General features: G+C 41.2%; 1 long non-coding RNA gene across 4 annotated transcripts in view; it reads right to left on the bottom strand.

Annotated features, from left to right (window-relative positions):
* Positions 1-20,611, bottom strand: part of LOC147365804 (uncharacterized) — a 42,416-nt gene that overhangs the window by 3,650 nt on the left and 18,155 nt on the right. For 3 of the 4 annotated variants that reach the window (XR_015132797.1, XR_015132798.1, XR_015132796.1), the window contains one exon: positions 13,709-14,085. This is a non-coding gene — a long non-coding RNA (uncharacterized LOC147365804). Of the gene's footprint in view, positions 1-345; positions 600-13,708; positions 14,086-20,611 lie in introns of those variants that run through there. The other variant, XR_015132799.1, reaches the window with a different exon arrangement.

The following is a 20,611-nucleotide window of genomic DNA, read 5'->3' as shown; positions in this document are numbered from 1 at the left end:
CAGGTAGGAAGGATGAGGACAGAGCTTGAGCAAGGCACCCTGATTCCAGAATCCTTAAACAACTACGCTAAGGAATAACAGCACATGTTTGCGTGTGTTTAATCCCTGCAGTTAGATTGTTAAGATTCTCTCAATTAAAAACTCACTTGTATTCAACCAAAAGATGATGACAAGACAAAATGGAACACTTAAATGATATAAATAAATGTTTGGTTTTCTCCAGTTTCTGCTAAAATGGTAATTGCTTGTGGGAGTGAAAAAAACCCCATAAATTTCAACATCAGTGAAATTCTCCTTTCTTCACATTTTTTCATAATATGTTACACATGTAAAAATCCAACTTACCATTTTGCCTTAAACTAAATACGTAGGCATCATATTTTTTCAGAGTGCTATATAGCATGTCTTGCATCTTACATTATTAATTCTTGTTCACAGCGCCCTTTAGAATAAGAGAATATTTGATTTTCATTTCCCATTCAGACCAACTATTTTCTGCTCTCTGCTCTTAAGTCCTTTCAAAGTCAGGAGACACTATAAATATGTCCACTTTGGATTCTGAGATGGTGATGAGCATTCCTGGGCAGCACACTGGAGACCTAGGAGTAGAGAAACGGAAACAGTGAAGTGCAAAATACATGTTTGAGTTATGATGGTGGTGTCAGTAGGGTAGTTTTTAAGTTTTTCATTTTCCTTTCTAGTCTTCCAAGCCGAATTTAAATTTTTCATGTATGAATTTTACCCTGAAATTAGAGAAAACATTAAGGCACCATTCAGAGCCAAGAGAACTGGATTCAAATCCTAGTTCTGCCACTGGCTTGCTCTGTGGCCTTGAACAAGTCAGAACTCATTTCCTCAGCTGCAAAGTAAAGAATTGTGCCAGGCTGCTTCTGTGAACGTCGTAATTAGGCAGAGCATGTGAAGGACTCTGCAAACTTGAAAGCACTTTGCAAATGTTAACATTTCACTCAAGAAATTTTTATTACACACTGGATGGAATAAGAAAGGAAAGTTGAAGTGACATTTTAAAAAATCTATTGCCTTATACTATAATGCAGATACAGTATAATTCATATTTATGGCCATTTCAGTAAAAAGAAAAACTTATTTGTCAAAACTAATATACTTAAAACAAAATAGACCTATTATATTATTTTCTCTATGGAAAAGTGAGATCTGAGTAGCAATAAGTAATTTTTTTCTAGATATATTTCTTATTTATTTTTGTACTATACTTTCATTGACTAGATAATGTATATGGCTCAAAAACTAGCAGTTCAAAAATATATGCAACAAAAGGTATCCTTCCCATCTTTTTCCCCAAATTGTCCAGTTTCTACACCCATCCAATAGGTAATCTCTACTTAAGTGCCTCATATGTCCTTTTAGACTCTTTATGAATATGAAAGCTTTAGATTTTTTTTTTTTTTGCAACAGCATGAGCTTCTTTTGGTTTAGGATGGGAAGAAAGATGATAGGAACTAACCCTTCCAGCAATGACATAACATTCCCAGGGTGGCATGTGCCTTAGTGTATCAGACAGGAGAGGGCTGGAGTTAGAGATCACAGAAAAACAAAGTGAAAGAGGAAGATGAAAAGGATAACAGGAAGAAGGCAGGAATCTCTTTTGTTTCTATCCAGGGAAAGGGTCCCAGCCCAGGGGTGCCAGGAAGCGACTGATGGATGTGCTTACCTGCAGAGAGGCTCCCGCCTTAGCCCAAGCTGAGGCATTACATGTCTTAGGCACCCTAAACATGCGTCACGTGGCTCACAATGAAGGCCCAAGGTCAGCAGGGTGGTGTGAGCCTACTGGACCATGTTCATTCACCTGAGGGCCAGGAGAGCAAGCGCTGCAGAAATTTTTCTTCTCGGTGGAACTCAGTAGACCATCTGTGGCCTGAGACTGGAGAAAGGTTTATAACAACCCCTAAATGAGAGGTTATATCCGCTACAGTTGCATTTTTGAGGAGCCTGCTGAGGGTGAACACCCTGAGGAGTGCAGAACTTGGGTGTTCAGGCGTCCATTTCCATCACTTTGCAATGTGCAGTTGGAAACACTTGGCCTAATGAGTATCCTCTGAGGTCAGCCTTCAGCTAATTAACTTGGTCTTTGACATTCTGAGTTGACATACTTTGTCAGAAAATTCTTGGAATTTAGGAAGATTTGTTTATAAATGGTTGGCCTGATTTTTTTTTTTTAACATTGTATTTTATACACCCACACCCACACCCACACCCACACCCACACACAAACTATCTCTTACAAAACGGCAGTGAATTGGAAGGCAGATTTGTGTCTGAAGTGTGTGGTTCTTCGCATCAGTCCTCAGCTATTCCAAAATAATTCAAGAAATCTAGTTTGAATTTCAAAGATGTTTCTAAACCTATGTTTTTGCTTCATTTAGTTAACCTAAAAATTCTCTTAACTTTCCTTGATTTTTTCCTGTGTAATTGTTTTCATGTGCTTCTATTTCTTAAATCTGCAAAGTAATACTCAGAAAGCTCTATGTAGTTGACCAGTCCCACAAGAGCCACTCAACAGTAAATGCATTAGAGTCATGGCTTTTTGTTTTCTCTTCTTTTCTTTCTTCATTAATTTTATGCTGAGCTTCACTGTGTGTCCTCACCAAAAAAACTGGATGAAGGGACAGATGCCACTGACGTTCAACTTGTTTGTATGTATCAAAGCTATTTTAGGATTTAAATAATTAGTTCTATGAGTCAGACATATGCAGAAGAAGAAAGAAAAATGCTAAAAGGTGTGCTACATAGTGAGAATTTAAAAGTTTATGATGTTTCAGCAAAACATAAAACTTGAACAGAATCTCAAATGTGATTCTTCCTTGTCTCTGAATTGTTGATCAAATACTCTATTCATGTGCAAAGTGATGTCAACATAACAAAAGTCATTGCAGCATGAATTTTCTAGCAAAATATCAGAAAAACTTAAACACCTCTAGGAGACTGTTTAACAAACTATGGTACATCAGTAAAACAAAGTAGATTAGATGGTTGAAAAAAAACATAATAATGTCCAAAATACATTGTTGAGAGAAAATTCCAGGTATCTACTATGCTCCAGATATTCTGCAGGATCTTGAAGAAGTGGAAGAAAGGTTTTTGTGATCTAGAGGATGTCATGGTTTACTGGAGAGATGCAAAATCAGGGTGAGTGAGATATGAGGGTGATGCAATGGAATTAGTAACTTCTGGGAAAAGGGAAAAGGCTGGGTCACTGCCTTAGTCAGTTCAAGCTGCCATAACAAAAATACCATAGACTGTATGACTTAAACAAATTGATATTTTCTTGGTTCTGCAGGCTGAGAAGTCAAAGCACCAGTGGATTGGGTTCTGGTGAGAGCCTTCTTAATGGTTTCCTCACTTGGTGGAGGGGAAGAAGAAAGCTTGCTGGCGTCTCTTCTTATAGAAGTGCTAATCTCATTCGTGAGGGCTCTACTCTCATGACCTAATCACCTGTCAAAGATTCCACCTCCTCAGGAGTTAGGATTTCAACATAGGAATTTTGGAGGGACACAAACACTCTGTCCACAAGGTTTCATGAAGCAGAGGATCCTTGAGTTGGATCTGGAGGAGTGAGAGGCACACCAGGTTGGCAAGGTGAGGAAGGACTTGGTCACAGAGGTGCTGAATGTCAGGTCTGGTGGATCTGTGGGCTGCAGGCGCACACATGGTCCGAGAGCATGCTGGTCAGTGGAGCTCTCTGTTGCCTCAACGGTTCAAAGCTGCAGAGCAAAGCCGCAGGTGCCTATAACCCCTGTCCTAGACCAGCTGTGAAGGATGGGATAGCTCATTCATCAAGGTTTTTTGCATTAATTTCTGTTTTATAGAATTCCACTAAGATATTACTTTTATTCTGATTACTGCACTTTAGGGGTGCCTCATTAAATTTCGTGCAGAGGGGAGTGCCTCCTTCTCCTCACCCATCTAGCTCCAGGGTATGTTTTACCTTAAGCTCTATAACTAATGATTATATAACAACAGGACCCGCTTCTCCTTAACAGGAAGGAACCTTCTGACCAATCTTGTTATCTTAAGACTCAAGCTGTGGGAGTGGGTCTGGTAAGACCTTTCTATTGTTAGTAACCAGTTGAAAAAGTATATAAAGCCCCACCCAAACTAGTGAGTGGGGCACTCTCTGCCCCCTTCTGGTGTCTATGTCAGAGGCTTTCTCTATTCCTTTTTTCACTGGAGAAGGCAATGGCACCCCACTCCAATACTCTTGCCTGGCAAATCCCATGGACGTAGGAGCCTGGTAGGCTGCAATCCATGGGGTCACTAAGAGTCAGACACAACTGAGCGACTTCACTTTCACTTTTCACTTTCATGCATTGGAGAAGGAAATGGCAGCCCACTCCAGTGTTCTTGCCTGGAGAATCCCAGGGACGGGGGATCCTGGTGGGCTGCTGTCTATGGGGTCCTACAGAGTCGCCAACGACTGAAGCGACTTAGCAGCAGCAGCAGCAGCAGCAAGACTCTGCTACACAAAAGCTCTGAGCGATCAAGCCTTGTCTCTGGCCCTGGATTGAAATTCTCTCCTCGGAGGCCATGAATACATCCCTGACTGTAAATTATCAGCCCCGCCTCTGAGACAATAACCGGGAGGGGAGGCCCCTACTCCTCACTGGATGGGAACTTCCTCCTTCTAATCCCTTCTCCCTTCAGGCTACACTCAGTAACTGATGGAGGGGGTGCTAAGGAGAGAAAAGCCAGCTAGGCTTGCCCACCTCATTCCCTGGAGGCTTCTAAGTTTACAGCAGGACTTAGCCAAAGGAGGGGTAAAACCCTAAGTGTGAACTGTCATTGTTGTTCAGTCACTAAGCGTGTCTCACTCTTTGTGATCCCAGGGACTATACCACGCCAGGCTTTCCTGTCCTTCACTATCTCCTGGAGTTTGCTCAAACTCATGTCCGTTGAATCAGTGATGCCATCCAACCATCTCATCTTCTGTCGTCCCCTTCCCCTCCTACCTACAGTCTTTCCCAGCGTCAGAGTCTTTTCCAATGAGTTGACTCTTTGCATCCGGTGGCCAAAGTATTGGAGCTTCAGCTTCAGCATCAGTCCTTCCAATGAATAAATAAAAAGAAAAAGCCAGGATTTTTTTTTTTCTTTTCCTCTTTCTCTTCCCATGTCCATGAGAAACCTGGATATTTTACTTATTGAAAGGAGGCTCTGCTTGTGTCTCTATGTGAGCTTCCAGAAAGACCTCAAGCTCAGCTGTGGGGAGTAGGCTGCCTGGACAGCCTCTCACTGCTGAGCTGACAGGCTCCATCTCAGCCTTCTAGACTCTTCTCAGTGGTCCCATCAGGGACTAAGGCGGTGGCCAGGGACTTGATCATTTTCCACTCACCCCGACCACTTTAACAAGCAGTCTTTGCTGCTGCCGAGCTCCCAGTGGGGGTGGAGAGACCTTTCAGACCTCTTTCCTGGTCTGACCACTTTGCTTCCATCTCTTTCCCCTGCTCTCTCTGCTCCTGATCCATGGCCCCCTTGGTGTCCTCTAGCACCTCAGGGATGCTGTTATCTCAGTGCCTGGGACTCACTGTTCTCTGCGTGGCATTCTGTCCCCGAATGTCTGCGTGTTGACAGAATCATAAGTGTCCTTAGCCAGGCCCCTTTTCCAAGCTCTCTTTATAAAATGACAACTGTTCCTCCATCTACCCGCCCACTCCTGTACTTCCTGCTCAGCCCTGTTTACTTTGTTCCTCAACACATACATCTCTATTATGTTGATCATTTTTTCCATTAGAATATAAGCTTCATGAAGGCAAGAACTTGCTCATTTTGCTTCTGGGTTTTCCGGTTCCCGGAGTGGGGCCTGGGGCAGTATAAGTATCCAGTAAACACTAGAAGTACTGCAAAGTACCCAAAGTTCAGATGTTCAGGAACACTAAAATTGATTATTATAAGTTAAACTTTCCATCAGGTATTTGTTATTATGTAAACACTCTCATAAGCCCCAGTTCTTCATAAACTCTGTGTTTATGGAATCACTCAACATAAATACTTGTATTAAACACATGGCTTGTGTGCACACCAGGCGAGCCCACTTACCGCACCCGCCACGTGACTGCTCAGCCGTGGTTCTCCAGTCGGTAAGTAGTATTGTTTGCCTTGTATCTACAATCTCAGTTCAGAGTGTTTTCATTTCTCCATGGACACCAAATGTTCAAGTTGGCTCTAAAAACACTTTTGTTTATTTTCCTTCCAAATTAGTTAAACAACTGAGATGTTACAAGTTTTTCTTTCCTTCTCTTAGTTATCTAATTCTTTTCAAGAACATGACCCTCAAGGATAGTACACATAAAATATTGTTATAAAGACCATTGAATTGACTCATTAAATCACATTGGCATTTCATTCAGAGGGTTGAAAACACTGTTGAAGGACTGTTGTGGCAGAATTCTTATTCTGTGGGTTGAATTCATCTGTCATTCACATTCTGATTCTAAGCACACCAGAAAGTCATATAATAGTTTATATATTTTATATTAAATATATTATATATTACATGCCATATATACATATATATTTAGATATATTATTCTATATATCATATGATAGTTTAAAAAGTGTTTTATTATGGAAAGTGTCAAATATATATAAAGTGGACAAAATAGTATAAGGAATGCCACAGAGGATGATGATGGTTGGATGGCATCATTGACTCAATGGGCATGAGTTTGAGCAAACTCGGGAGATAGTGAAGGACAGGGAAGCCCGGCATGCTGCAGTCCATGGGGTCTCAAAGAGTCGGACACAACTGAGCAACTGAACAGCAACAACAATGTACTTGTCACCTAGCTTTCATAATTATCAACTCCAATTCCTATTTCAACATAATTGTCAACTCCATAATCCTATTTCATCCATACATTCATGTACTTTCTCTTCTCCAGATTATTTTGAAGAAAATTCTAAGCGTCACATTATTTGATATGTAAATACTTTAAAAGACAAGGCCTCTTATAAGATAATTTAAAACCTTTAAACAAATTTAATTCCTGAAGACCAAAGGGAAATTATTGATGATCAAATTTTAACATTGGGAAAATCACAGTTTTTCTGGATTTTTTTTGTTCATTATCTATATTAAGTTTCAAAAAAATTGGACAAGCATCATTTTGGACAAACCATGTAATGTCTGACTGGAAGTGTCTAAACAGGGGTAATAATCATGACTTCCTTCTATGAAAATAAAAACATAGAAGCATCAGAGAAATATTTAAACATCAGATTAGAATTTCTTTAATCTTCTGATTTTATCTTAGGATGAAAATATATCTTACATTCCCTATATGTATTCCTACTTCATTATGCACAGGCTTGAGAAAAGATGCGGTAAACAAAACAGCCACAACAAGCCTTCCTTGGCTTACTGCTGTTTACCTAGCTCTTACATATGCCATACGTGGCATGTAGTAGAGGCTCAGTAGATACCTATTGAAAGAATAAATTACTTTAGCAATGTAAGTTAAGGATTGCACGGCATAGTTGAAACTCTTTAATAAAAAGTCCAAACCACTGGAGGGTGGCAGTATTGCTAGGTCTAAGTGGGTGTCTACTCCAGCAAATGCCAGCCTAGACGCCTTCCTCTCTTTTTTCCTCCTTTCTCTTTGTTCTCTCCTCTTTTTTCTTCCAGCAATTTCATATGATCTAGCTCCTCATTTACATTGTCTTACTCTTTGAAATCTTTAATGTATTGCCTGACTTGGTATTTCACATTCATTTTCTTTTTTAAAAAAATTTTATTTCTTTATTTTTGACTGTGCCAGGTTTTTGTTGCTGATGAGAACTTTCCCTAGTTGTGGAGAGTGGGGGCTACCCTCTAGCTGCAGTGTGCAGGCTTCTCGTTGCAGTGGCTTCTCTTGTTGCAGAGCACAGGCTCAACAGTTGTAGTGCATGGGCTTAGCTGCTCTGTGGCACATGGGATCCTTCTGGACCAGGGATAGAATCCGTGCCTCCTGCATTGGCAGGCAGACTTCTCACGACTGAGCCACCAGAGAAGACCTTACATTCATTTTCTTATTTAAAAACAGTTGACAATAAAAAAGTTGAAAATAGAAATTGTCACCAGTTTCTTCCTATCAAAAGTGGAGGCAACAGTTTGGTATAATTTTCTCTCAGAATAATGAATTGGAAATCCATGAACTTGAGCTGGCTAGTTACTTTCCCTTCCTAACTGCTTATCCTGTGGACCTGGGCTTGTTTAGTTAGCCCCCACAGCTGAGTAAACCAATTCTCTTTCTGTATACACACATATCCTAAGAATATTCTATATACCTTCTCCTTTTTTCTTTTTTAATTTTTATTTCTTTGGCCGCCTCAGGTCTTAGTTGCTGCACTTGGGATATTTGCTATGTCATGTGATTCCTTTCTTTGTGTCGCACAGACTCTCTAGTTGTGGCTCACGCGGCTTCAGTAGCTGCTCCGTGGCATGTGGCAGTTTAGTTTCCAACCAGGGATCAAACCCACATCCCCTGCATTGCAAGGCAGATTCTTAACCACTGAACCACCATGCAAGTCTCCTCTTCTCCTTTTCAACCTCTAACTATCCAATGACCTTCTGTAGTTAGCTCTAATATACCCTGTTCATACTGTTAAGTCTAAAAATAATGGAAATTTAGCCCAAGTGATTTAGTTGTCCCAATATCAGAATCTTCATAACTAATATTTTCTAGCAAATGGGATTTCTATTCATTCTTTAAATAATTCCCTTGCAGGCAGCAGTCTCACTTGTAAGATCCCCTCTTCTTTAATCTCCAGTCCTAACTGCTGCCAGTTGGGTTTTTCTAACATGCACTTGACCATGTCACCCTCTGGCTTAAAAAACCATCAGTGATTTTCCAGAACCCATTAAGCACAAGCAAGACCTCCTGACATGGTACATACATTCACTCTGTTTTTGTTTTAATCTCCCCATGTCACTGTTCATCTACTTTGCTTCTTGTGCCCTCATATCCCAGCTCTTGCACTTCTTAAAGTGTGCCTTCCCAGAGCCAAGGAAGTGATTCTTTGGAAGAAATTACCAGCTGCTAAAAGACACATTTGTGAGCCAAACTGCTGTCACTAAGGTAAAGATCAAAATAAACATCTTTCTGAGAAGTCTTTTACATTATCTACGTAATCTTAATGAATCAAATAACTACGATGGTGTGCTCAGTCACCCAGAGCTAGATATTCTGGAGTGTGAAGTCAAGTGGGCCTTAAGAAGCACTGCTGTTAATAAAACTAGTGGATGTGATGGAATTCCAGTAGAACTATTCAAAACCCTAAAGGATGATGCCCACCAAGCTCCCCCATCCCTGGGATTCTCCAGGCAAGAACACTGGAGTGGGTTGCCATTTCCTTCTCCAATGCATGAAAGTGAAAAGTGAAAGTGAATTTGCTCAGTCATGTCCGACCCTCAGGGACCCCATGGACTGCAGCCTTCCCGGCTCCTCCATCCATGGGATTTTCCAGGCAAGAGTACTGGAGTGGGGTGCCATTGCCTTCTCCAAAAGGATGATGATATCAAAGTGTTGCACTCAATATGTCCACAAATCTGTAAGACCCAGCAGTGGCCACAGGACTAGTAAAGGTCAATCCTCATCCCAATCCCCAAGAAAGGTAGTACCAAAGAATGTGCTAATCATCAGACAATTGCACTCATCTCCCATGCTAGTAAGGTCACACTTATAATCTTGAATGCTAGGCTTCAGCATTATGTGAAGCAAGAACTTGTAGACATCAACTGGTTTTAGAAAAGGCAAAGGAACCATAGATCAAATTGCCAGCATTTGCTGGATCATAAAGAAAGCAAGGGAATTCCAAAAAAACACCTACCTCTGTTTCATTGACTAAGCTAAGGCCTTTGACTGTGTGGATCATGACAAACTTTGGAAAGCTCTTAAGGAGATGGGAATACCAGACCATCTTACCTGTCTCCTGAGAAACCTATATGTGGGTTAAGAAGCAACAGTTAAAACCCTGCATGGAACAATGATTGGTTCAGGACTGAGAAAGGAGTACAACAGGGCTGTCTGCTGTCACCCTGTTTGTTTAACCTAGACGCTGAGCACATTATGAGAAATGCCCAGCTGGACAAGTTACAAGCTGGAATCAAGACAGGAGGGAGAAACACCAATGATCTCACATATGCAGATGATACCACGCTAATGGCAGAAAGTGAAGAGGAACTAAAGAGCCTCTTGATGAGGGTGAAGGAGGAGAGTGAAAGAGCCAGCTTAAAACTAAATATTAAAAAAAACTAAGATCATGACATCTGGCCCCATTACTGCATGGCAAATGGGCAAAGGAGGAAGGAGAAAAGGTAGAAGCAGTGACAGATTTCCTCTTCTTGGGCTCCAAAATCACTGTGGATGGTGACTGCAGCCACAAAATCAGAAGATGATTGCTTCTTGGCAGGAAAGTGATGACAAACCTAGATAGTGTGTTGAAAAGCAGAGACATTACTCTGCTGACAAAGGTGTGTATAGTCAAGGCTATGGTGTTCCCCATGGTCAGATACAGTTGTGAGAGCTGGACCATAAAGAAGGCAGAACACCAAAGAATTGATGCCTTCAAGCTGTGGTGCTGGAGAAGACTCCTGAAAGTCCCTTGAATAGCAAGGAAGTCAAACCAGTCAATCTTAAGAACTGATGCTGAAACTGAAACTCCAGTATTTTGGTCACCTGATACGAACAGCTGACTCATTGGAAAAACCCCTGATGCTGGGAAAGACTGAGGGCAGAAGGAGAAGAAGGCTGAGAAAGAGATGGCTGGATGGCATCACCAATGCAATGAACATGAACTTGGGCAAAGTTAGGGAGATGGGTAGGCCAGGCCAGGGAGGCCTGGCGTGCTGCAGTCAATGGGGTCTCAAAGATTCAGACATGACTGGGTAACTGAACAGCAATAATAACAACATAAAATTTAAACATGGCCATTTAGACATCAACAAAATGTTTTATGTACCACAACTTTCTGCTAACTTTACCTCTCAAGAAGTTGTTACGTGCCATACTCTACACCTACTGATCATTCTTTTTACTGCAGCAGTTCCTCTTTCTTTCCACTTCCTCCATTGTCATTGGTGGCATTACTTTACCTTGGGTTTCCCTTCAACCACAGTGTTTCTTAGCCTCATCTCTAATCCTGGAGTCACTCTCTCACAGTAATTCTTTCCTTCACGTACAATACTTTGATCTGTTCTCTTGCTACACACCTGACTCAAGTCATGGCTCTTTAGGCCCCACTGTAGATTATTCAACCTTTTCTACAGTTCATTCCTCTAGATTCTCCCATAGGGATTAAGAATAATCTTTCTCATGCCTCTTTTTCATGACATTATCCCTCACTCAGAATTTTTTAATTTTTTATTTTGTATTGGGGTATAGCCAATTAACAAAAAATGTTGTGATAGTTTTAGATGGACAGTGAAGGGACTAAAACATACATATACATGTACCTATTCTCCTCCAAACTCCCCTCCCATCCAGGCTGCCACATAACATCGAGCTGAGTTCCATGTGCTACACAGTAGGTCCTCGGTTATCCATTTTAACTATAGCACCTCACTGAGAAATTTACCAACAGCTAACATTCAATCATTTCATGAATCTAAGTTGCTAACCTACTTCTTTAAATTAGAGATCATAACCATTAGTTTAAGGTTTATGCCAAACACCACTTCCATTGCAACCCTTTGCTTAACTCGACAGAGGTCTCAGTTCTAGCCAATCGGTTCCACTCATCCCACCCCATCACATGACACCCACTCCTGCAATACCAAGCTCTTTGCCCCCTTCCAAACTCCCCCTGGCTTCTCTTCTCCACCTGTCTGTCCTTTTCCTTCATCAAACATTTCTCATACACCATCTTTCTTATAAAGTTTTCCCAAGATACAGCCATTTCAGCAATCTCCTCACCACCTTGTGTCAATATGAACCATTTGTAGACATGAGAAATTGGCTCTGCTCAGTTTCAGAAAATCATGTATAATCACTGTGAGTTTAGTGGGGAAATAAGACAATTTCAATTCCCAAACACCTTTGACAGAATCAAACATGCAGACCAGAATGGCATTCCAGAAGCTTGTTCTTGAGACTCAGGTTCCAGTATAATAATAATGCACAGCACTAAACATAGGTCAAATTGTGTATATTAGATAATAAAAATGTTTATTTTTCTGTACTTTCTCTCTCCCTGTAGAGGATAAGGAATCTATACACTTTCCTTAAGTCCGTGTTCAGCTCCCTTCTGCTTTTGTCTAGGATGAGGTCTGCTGTTGAAGAGTTTATTTTCATTAGGGAGTTGAGTAGGTATATATACCTGGAGAGAGGAAAAGAGGGATTGATGGTGGGGTTCAGATTTACCAATAAATGAGACCAGGTAGCAAAAAGGAAATTCTACCATAATGCTTCCCCCAGCTCCCAAATCTCCAGGATTAAAACCCCGTGATTCACCGCTTTCTCCCAAGCATGCAACATCAAGAATACCACAAGGGTTAGGATGAAGCTGACCAGAATGCTGGCTCCCAAAAAGATTTTCACTTTTTGCATTTCAGGCCTTTGTTGTTAACTAAAGTTGGCAAGAAGTTTTGGAGTCATGGTTACCCCTCTGCACAGCTGTTCCTTATTTTTTTTATTACCAGCATAGATTCAATCACAAGAGAAAAAGGAAGTTTATTATTTCAAATAGTTTCTTTAAATCTGAAAAACCAGGAAATAAGCCTGCAGTCATAAAAACATATAAATTCAATCATAGCACCTCAGTCAGGAAAAACATCAGGCCTCATGAGCCAAGCAACCTTAGGCCCAGTCCCTGCTCAAACACCCCTACCAAACACTTCATCCTAACTACGATTTAAAACCAAACCAAGCTCAGTCACTTATTTGTCTCTGAGCACAAGAGTGGCATTGGGATGTAGAGGGTTTCAACTGAGAGCAAAAATCCCTTCTCACATCTGAACCCCAGCAAGATGGCTGCAGAAAATCTCAGTTTTCAGACAAATATTCTACTTGAAATAAAAAAGCAGGAAAATATTTTTGTTTCTAATAAAATTGCTTGATTTTAATAATAAAGCTCTATACTTAGATTTTTCTCCAATAATATGAGAATGTCAGGGTAACTGACTTCCATTTCCCTGATATTAATGTTCCTAATTCTAATTTCCAGGTCAAAGCATCAAGAGTGAGAGCACATGGAGAGGAATGTCTCGTGGTTGCCTGTCTCCATTAGTCCTCACTGGAACACCATCATGTATCCAGGTGGAAACACATCATCCATATGTATGATAGAAACAGTGAAGAGTCAAAACAGATCTCAAAATCTTCCACCGTACAAGCTCTAAGTATGTCACATGAAGTGACCTTTTCGTACGACATTAGAACACAACACTGTTGGCTGAGCCCAGGTGAAGAGTCAGTCTCCTGTTGGAAGCTCAGTCCAAATAATCTGCTACTGAGACAACCAGAAGGCAGTTATCAGCCCTTATTACTAATGGTGGTTGAATTTGGGTAACTTAAATGGACATTTTATGAGATTCCAATGCAGTCAAATATAGGCATTTTTATTGTTGCAGCTGTTATACTTAAATAATCACAACAGTGAACTCTTCATTTCTCAGCTTCTTGTAAGCCAATCACAGGGCAATAGTTACAACTTCTTTAGACTATCTGCTTTAAGCACATAATCAAACATAGAAAAGTTGCAGGAGAGAAAGAGGAAAGTTTTATTATTACGTTGGGGAGGGAAAAGCAGTCCCATTTGATACATTAAAACTGCATCTTTCTTATGCAGCTGTCTTAGATATGAATATATATGTAGATATATTTAACTGTATTAAATTTCAGTTGTAACTTCTACCATTTTGAAAAAGCACTGCCTGGACCAACATCTATGCAACAGAGGCCTGGACCACAAGCAGTTCACTGGATTCCCCATGAATCATTCCAGGGCATTCCATTTGAGACACATTCCTGGGACTTTCCTGGTGGTTCAGGCGTTAGGGCTCCACACTTGCACTGCAGAGACGGCAGGTTCGATCCCTGGTGGGGGAATGAAGATCCCTCGAGCTGCATGCTGCTGTAGAATAAAATAAAATACACATTTCTACCGGTGTGAGAACCCAGCTGTGTCTAGTGACGCCTCACTGACATCTAGGGTGAATCTTCACCAGGTGATTGTTTCCAGAGAAAAAGTTTAAGTGGAAAAAAAAAAATGTAAAGGAAAACGTTAAGACCAGCAGGCCCAGGTCAGGGCCCTCTCTGTGGCATGTGCGAGGAACCTGCAAAGAAATGTCTTGTTGCATCTTAGACCCAGAAGCAGTCTGTACATTTCCCTGGGATACAAAATCATCTGATTAATGTGGCCAGCTGCCCATTCCCTTTGCTTTCCCATTCTGGGTCCATTGTTGCACCAAGGTGTCCCCACCTTTCCCTCTATGTGACTTGTGAGCTCACAAGGCTGGTGTGACTTGTCATAACCCAGAGTAGAAAGTGTCAGAAAAGATAGCAGTTATCAGGTGAAAGCAGCCGGATCCACTTAAAAGTCCTTAGGAGAGATTTTTTTTTTATCTGAGCATTTGCTCTCCCCACCCCCACTTTTAAGTTAATCAATTCTGCCTATTTGGAGTTCTGGAAAATATGAACAGAATGAGTTAAGTCAAAAGAAAGGTACCACCTTTTGTAAAAGAGTGGGAAGTACCACCCAAGAGTGAAGGAATCTCTATTTGTTGAAAGACGGTGAGCTACTGACCTTTCTGGATTCTTGACCTATGCCTTCTTTTCTTTGTAATACCTAAACTCATTCATTTTTTGGTACAGAATACTGTGTGATAGGCCATGCTGATACTCTTTCACACCCCAAAGCTCCTCAAGCTGTCTCTAGAAACACATGCTGAGCAAAACAGTCCATGAGAAAGTTATTATCTATTGTTCACCCCAAAGTAACATCACGCAGGGAGTTGACGATCAAAGGCCATAAAGGAAAAGCGCATCACTGAAGAAGTCACTGAAGAAGTGACTCCAAAACGTCAGTATGATCTATTGAGGGAAAGGCATTTTCGTGAAAAGGTAACTCTTTGAATGCATCTAGGAATTTGCAAACATACTCGGAGTGGATCACAAAAGTTCTCCTAGGAACTCTCATTACCTTCCAGTGCCCCCACCCCTCCTCCCTGGGGCAACTTCCCAGGAAAGCAACTCTTGGTGTTGAACTTCGGTTAGTTTCTTAATGACCCTAAGGGACTTGGCGACTGCTCTGCAAGCAGGCTGGTTGCTCTACAATGCGTGCGGGCAGGCTGCTCCTCCCTGCACCCCAAATCTGGAGCTCTGACTTAATTGCGCAGGTATGCACTATTGCCCCTCCCCCCCCACCCCAAAATAAATGACCTCACTCGGATCTTCTTATTTCCTGCACTGAAGCGGGTTGCCCATGAGCTTAGCCACTGATTCCTTTGGAGTTGCCTAGCTGGCTTTTCGTCCTTTTCTCTTGTGCGTTTGTTTTCTCAGAGTGAACACTTGTGGGGGCCCCGACTCCACTGATTGAAAGACAGGAAACTGGCCATGGCATTCTCTCTTCTGTTCCTAGAGAGTTAGGAAGTCTGGGAATGGGTTTGGCAAGAAGGTCCCTCATACCCTCAACCCTATTGCTTCTAGTGCTGCCCACTTCTTTCCAGTTACAAGCGCAAAAACCTGTATTTATTGCTCTCTGGGCAGCTTCAGAGTCTCCCACGTCCCTCAGGCCAGAGGGTGTCCCCAGGAGCCTTCTTTCTGAAAGAGGGACCCAAAAGTTGTTGAAGAAGAGACCCAGGGATTGCCAGCCTAGGCTTCTCTTCCAATTGTCCCTGCTAGTTGCGTGGGCCTGCCAGCCCCCTCCTCTGAGCTTCAGCTTCCTTCCTGCCAATGCCTTTGTTTATCTGAAGCACCAAGTTTCCACTGGGAAGCCTGAAAGAGTGACCAGTGGTTCGAGACTTTTTTTTCCCCCTAACTATCTCATCTTCTTGACCAGAAGTCTTCCCGTTTTCTTTTCTCTAAGGATGTCATCTTCTTTCCTTAACTGGATGCTTGTTTGTTACTACTTTTCTGGGAATGTTCGACTGTGCTGCAGAGACACAAGCAGCAGAGCAGCAGGACTAAAGGCGTCCGTGTGGGACCCCGGCGCCAGTGCCCCTCCGATCATAACTTCCCCAAACATGCCCAAACGGTTTCCTTCCAGGCTTTTCACACCTACAGCGCCCATGGCAAGTCTTTAACTTTTAAGTGAAATGATCTTTAAAGAAATAAAGAGTTTCACAAAATGGATTAAAGACCTAAATGTGAGACTGGACACTATAAATCTCCTAGAGGAAATCATAGGCAGAACACTCTGTCAGAAATCACGGCAACATCTTTTTTGATCCATCTCCCAGGAAATTGGAAATAAAATAAAAAATAAACAAATAGGACCTACTCAAACTCAGAAGTTTTTGCTCAGCAACGGAAACAATAAATAGAACGAAAGCACAACCCACAGATTGGGAGGAAATATTTGCAAATGATGTGACCGATAAGGGATTAACTTCTAAAATATACAAACAGCTCATGATGCTTAACAGCATCAAAACAAATAACCCACTCAAAAAATGGGCAGCGGACCTAAATAGACATTTCTCCAAAGAAGACACACAGATGGCCAATGGGCACATAAAAAGATCTTCAGCTTCATTAATTAATCAAGAAATGCAAATAAAAACTACAAAGAGATATCACTTCACACCAGCCAGAATAGCTATCATCAAAAAAATCCACAAACAAATTCTGGAGAGGGTGTAGAGAGAAGGGAACCTTCCTATACTATTGGTGGGAATGTAAATTCCTACAGCCATTATGGAGAACAGTATTGAGGTTCCTTAAAAAGCTAAAAGTAGAGCTACCATATGACCCTGCAATCCCACTCCTGGATATATATCCAGAGAATATCTGAAAGGATAGATGCACCCCAATGTTCGGGCAGCACTGTTTACAATAGCCAAGACATGGAAGCAACTTAATGTCCATCGACAGAGGAATGGATAAAAGAGATGTGGTTCACATATACAAAAGAATATTACTCAGCCATTAAAAAGAATGAAATAATGCCATTAGAAGTAACACAGACGGACCTAGAGAATGTCATACTGATAGAAGTAAGTCAGACAGAGAAGAAGAAATAATCCATGACATCACTTATATGTAGAATATAAAAAGAAATGATACAAATAAACTTACAAAACGGAAAGAGACTCACAGACTTAGAATATGAACTTATGGTTGCCAGAGGGAAGGGATAATGAGGGCATTTGGGATGATCATGTACACACTGCTATATTTAAAATGGATAATCAACAAGGACATTTTGTATAGCACATGGAACTGTGCTTAATGTTATGTAGCAGCCTGGATGGGAATGGGGTTTAGGGGAAGAATGGATACATGTATATGTATGGCTGGGTCCCTTCACTGTTCAACTGAAACTATCACAACATTGTTAATCAGCTATACCTCAATATAAAAGTTCAAAAACACACACACACACAAAAAAGAAAAGAAAAGAGAAAAGAGTTTCAAAGGGTGAACTAAAGGAAAGAACAGTACACTAAACACTTAGCCTAAAATAGGAGGGAAAAAGCAGCTGGTCCAAAGTTATTTGATGGATATTCTGTATCCTTCCTTCTGTAACTTTATTCTTGCCCATGCCAAGTCCTAATTCAGCCTTCAATTTTGTCTTAAGAAGGTCTTTAGGGTTACAAAATCATTTCTCTATCCAAATCCCGTGACCCTCTCCTAAGCATCTGAGAATTTAAACATCCCTCCAGAGAGAGGATATCGGGAATTCCCAGCCTGCACTTTATATGACATCTAAATAATGACCGTATGTACAATATCCCATGTGAACTGTATTGGGCTTCCTCACAACATGGCAGCCTCAGGAAGGTAGGTTGCTTATATAGAAGCTGAAGGTAACAAGAGCATGTATTCCAACAGGCAAGTTAGAAATATCGTGACTGCCTTTTTTGAACTTTCCTTGGAAGTTACATAGCATCACAGTCAGAAAAGCCAGTCCAGTTTTGGAGGGAGGAAACATAACCCCCATCTCTCGATGGGGAGAATGTAAAAGGATCTATGGACATACTAAACAATATTGACTGACCCTCCCTTTTGTCTTGCAATTAAGTTTTCATCACCTTGATCTTCTCAGTTCTTCTGACTGGTCTATCTTCAGGTGATTTCCATATTGAAAATGTTGGCAGGTGAGGGAACTAGTCTCCAAAGATGGCCCCTTAACAACCACTCCTCCCAGTACAGGGCTCCTGTGCAGTCCCCTCCCACACTGAGTCTGGACCGGCACTGTGGAGGAGGTGATCCCATGTGACGTCCAAGAAGCCTTGCTGCTCATACTAGGGTCTTTTGAAATGGCCGTTCAGGGGAAAGTCAGCCGCCATGTAAGAAGTCTAATCTGAGACCACCATGCTGTGAGGAATCCTATGTGGTTCACATGGAAGAACTGCATGAAGAGAACAAAATGCTTGGTGAGCCCCTAGAGATTTCTGCCCTCTCAGCCTGGATGGCAGACGCGTAAGTAAAGAAGCCGTCTTGGATGTCCAGCCTGGTTGAGCATTCAAATGACTCCAGCCCAGCCACGATCTGACTGCAAACACACTTGAGACATCAAGCAAGAATGATCCAGCTGGGTCTAGACAATCCCCAGAATCTTGAGAGATAATATCAAATTGTTACTTTAAACCAATAATTGTGTGATGGCTTGATAGCAATAGAACACCAGGTTCTATCCATGCCGCCTCTGAATGTCTCCCCAGTCTGGTCCTCTTAGGCAGAACTTTGGCTTCAAATATTTGCTAAGGCAAATCTTGCTGTCTGGTCAGAGGAAGGACTCATACATTTAGAGAAGTTGCTCTTGGATATTACACTAGACATGGTCGCTGCTGCTGCTAAGTCGCTTCAGTCGTGTCCGACTCTGTGCGACCCCATAGACGGCAGCCCACCAGGTTCCTCCGTCCCTGGGATTCTCCAGGCAAGAACACTGCCATTTCCTTCTCCAATGCATGAAAGTGAAGAGTGAAAGTGAAGTCGCTCAGTCATGTCTGACTCTTAGCGACCCCATGGACTGCAGCCTACCAGGCTCCTCCGTCCATGGGGTTTTCCAAGCAAGAGTACTGGAGTGGGGTGCCATCGCCTTCTCTGAGACATGCTCACAAGGAACCATAAAATAAAGGTCAATACTTCCCTGGTGGCACAGATGGTAAAGAATCCGCCTATAATGCAGGAGACCTGGGCTTGATCCCAGGGTTGGGAAGATCCCCTGGAGAAGAGAATGGATACCCACTCCAGTATTTTTGCATGGAGAATTCTATAGACAGAGTAGCTTGGCAGCCTACAATCCATGGGGTTTCAAAGAGTTGGACATGACTAATCGACTAACACTTCCACTTTCACAGAGAAAAAGTACCATGAGAACTTGGGGGGAAAAAAAAAAAAAGAACTTGAGGAAAATAGAGGATTAATCCAGCCCGAAGCTCGTGGGCCTGAAGAGGAGGTGATATCGAATTGGATCTTAAATGCCAAGAAGGAATTTGTGGCTTTGTTTTATAGAAATAGGGAATTACTATGGGTTTCTGAGCAGAAAGGTGTGTGATAAAAAACTTTTTTCAGGAAAACTAGTCTGAGAGCAGTGTATAAATACAGTCAATTGCATTTGGGAGACACTAGGCAGGAGTCGTCTATGACGGAGAGGAGGCCAATAAAAAAGTGTTACGACCATCTGGGGAGAACAAGCTCTTGCACTTGGTGTGGCAGTAAGAAGAGGGTAAAACTAGATTTAGGAGACATTCCAGAGGTTCATATGACCCTGAAACACTATATATTTCACACACGTATTATATGTGAAATAGTAAAATTATGATACCAATTCTCCCATCCGTGAAAAAAATGAAAACAAATAATTCTAAAACTTTTACTTTTGAATAAATGTTGTATTTAGAAGAAAGTACCTTTAAAAAAACAGTTTATGTTCTGGAAAAAAAGAGAAAGTAATTTATATCTGTAACTGTATGTGCCATCAGAGATTACCCTTTTGAACATTGCTAGAAAACATTTCTAATATATTCATATTGATTTACAATTTTTGTCACTTATCCATCCCTTTGGAACATTAATAATGAAAGAAGCTGCAAAAAAAAAAAAAATTCAGGGCACCTTCATTACTAATTTTAAAACCCACATTGGCAGCTGGTGGCACAGTGTGGTCCCTACAAATATTTTTTAAAGTATGAGCTCCCTCTAGTGGCCAAAATAGTCCTTATCACCTGATCAAATCTGTGCCACCTATTCATATTTAACTAATTTTAATGGTAAAAAAGTTTAACTTCTAGAACTGAATTTGTACTTTAAAATATTTCTTTGCCATGTTCTGAATATGTTCAATAATATTCACAGTAAATTTAAACATCTACTATTATTGTTATGATTTGTAATTATCAGTTTTCAATAATGTGTTTATTGAGTTTCAGATCACACCAAAATGCAATTATCACTTAATTAATGTACAAGCTAATTTCCTAGATATATCCCCA

Source organism: Bos grunniens, chromosome 9 (genome assembly GCF_055505025.1).
Source record: "Bos grunniens cultivar Pamir isolate PY7600 chromosome 9, Bosgru_T2T1.0, whole genome shotgun sequence".
Lineage (NCBI taxonomy): Eukaryota > Metazoa > Chordata > Mammalia > Artiodactyla > Bovidae > Bos > Bos grunniens.
This window is presented reverse-complemented; position numbering and strand designations above follow the sequence as displayed.